Source organism: Morone saxatilis, unplaced genomic scaffold (genome assembly GCF_004916995.1).
Source record: "Morone saxatilis isolate NCDOM2014 unplaced genomic scaffold, NCSU_SB_2.0 Contig0, whole genome shotgun sequence".
Classification (NCBI taxonomy): Eukaryota; Metazoa; Chordata; class Actinopteri; family Moronidae; genus Morone; species Morone saxatilis.
In genome coordinates, this window is record NW_023339650.1 from 19,130,936 (window position 1) to 19,133,160 (window position 2,225).

General features: G+C 45.2%; 1 protein-coding gene across 1 annotated transcript in view; it reads right to left on the reverse strand.

The window, feature by feature from the left end:
- rnf152 (ring finger protein 152) overlaps nt 1–1,921 on the reverse strand; it is a gene marked incomplete at its 5' end in the record, with an annotated part of 45,022 nt that extends 43,101 nt beyond the window's left edge. Inside the window, 1 exon segment of the mRNA XM_035654429.1 lies at nt 1,881–1,921.
- Nucleotides 1,922–2,225: the final 304 nt, after the last annotated feature.

Below are 2,225 nucleotides of genomic sequence, written 5' to 3' on the forward strand. Positions count from 1 at the left end.
GGGTGAATGGTGCCTCTGTCATTGCCAGTCCGAGCACCGAACGCCTGTTTTTGCAATATGTGACTTTGGTTGTCGGGTTGGGAGAAGTCACCCACCAACTATGTCACTGATTTTGGTGAAACTGGATCATATTTCATGTAGAAAATGCTTTCTGTTGTCCTCTGGATACTGGAGGATGTTGGCAGAGGAAGATGAGAAGAGCCGCCAGACAGACAGCAAGCTGGCCTTCATGCTGGTGGACTAGTAAGCGATATTAGCTGGTTTGCTATGTCTTGTGTTGTTGCACTATATTTCTGACAGCTGGGGGCGCCAAACGGCACACTGATACTTGCTAGAAAGGTTTTAACAGATCAGTTTCTTCATCTTGTGCTGACATGTTGCATATTCCTAAAGTTAATTGTGTTTAATAAAATTATCTTACAAGATACCTGGGGTCATCAGAGACCATGCATGCTGCACAACAATAGCAGGAAGTGGGGGGGAATTAAGGACTCAGTAGCAAATTTTGCCCCAAAGGTCCCCAAACAGGTTTCATTTTGGCCTGATCACAATCTTCAAATTCCTGGTTTTGTCCAAACAACACACCAAACCCCCGAAGGTATTCAGTTAACACTCATGTGAAACAGAGACAAGGGACAATGGTTGTCAATATGCTTTCTGTCAGTTGATTAACCAACCAATCTGAGCCAACATGCATTGTGGTGTTGTTGTACGAACTCAATAAATCTACAGCATATATCATCCTGAAGGCTGCTGCGGTGAGACCGAAACAGACATTAGGTGGTAGGTTGCCATTCACACTGCTTTAAAACACACATACAACGGCCATAAATAACTCAGTTGATAGATCGACATCTACAAAAAAAACCATCAGGAAATGATTTGACAGACGAGGAGGAAACCGCTCACAAAGCAGTAAAGGTTTACCGCTCGCAGAGCAAGAAATCAAACCGACATCAAGTCTCATTCTAACACAGTAACCCTGCAGGCAATTAAGTTAACAGAGAATTAAGTAAGAGTTGACACATCCTAAATGTTGGATGGAGTCCAGCAGCAGCAAATCAGGCTTTTAAGCAAACAGGGGGATTACAAGCTTCTTCAAATTCATGGAGGAGGAGGAGGAATATATAGAAATGTAGTGAATATGCAGCATTCGCAAGAGTGCAACCAAAACTTTACATTTACAATCATATGGCCTTAAATCCTCCTCATCGGACCCAATTCTTGTTGCATTTGCAGGAGCTGTATCAGGCAGAGAGGATGTGGCACGCTTATCAGTTCTACTTCTGCATCTGAGAAACACACTGGAGAGAGGAAACAAGCCACCTACATTTCATTAGCACTTTGCAATTCCACTCCAGGGCCAGCAGTAATAAATAAAACTCCTAATTGTCTGTAAACCACACAAAAACCCCCACTAATTCCTGTTTGTAAGTAAGGTTTTTAACCAGAGCCAATCACTCCAACAATGGGCAACAATGACATTAAACTGACTGTGTCTGACAGTGAAACAACAAAAGGGGCATATTGACTCAGACAAAGCAATACAAATGCCTGTGCACCACTGTAAAGAAACACTGAGCTACAGAGGGTGGCAGGTAAGAAAAAGGAGGGGGAATAAAACTAAATCAAATATTCCAAGTTCATCAAAGTGCACCTGAATTACAACCAGGACTGCCGGAGTACCAAAAGTGTGCAGACACAAAGCCAAAAGAGGAGAGATGCTGCTCCCTCTATTCACAACAAAACAAAGAAAACCCCAAAAGCAATCCTCCCCTCGGAAATAACTTTGTTGCGTTTCCTCAACGCTCTGCAGCCCTTCAGCCAGACTCCATACAATAAATCCAGATTTTAAGACAGAGGAGGAATCCTCAGCTCACCTTTTGTTAGTTCCCCTGTCGGATCCACAGCAGCAGTCTCTCTCCGTTCTCGTGGCGTGCTGGTGGTCTGCTCTCCTGCGCTCCTGTACGTTAATCGGAGCGGCGTCGGTTGCGAAACTGTGTTTGAGCGCGCGCTTGCCTTGTTCCAGGTGGCGCGGCTGCTCGCCGTTTCTGTTTTCTGTTTTTTTTTCTTCCTATGTTTCAAAGCCCAGCGACAAACACACAGAGAGAGAGAAAAAGCCCTCCCACTGCCTCCACTCTGCGCTGGCTCAGCCTCCTCTCGGAGCGCGGATACGCCCTCTCACTGTGAGGAGGACACGGTTACAGGCTCGTTCAGGTGCAGTG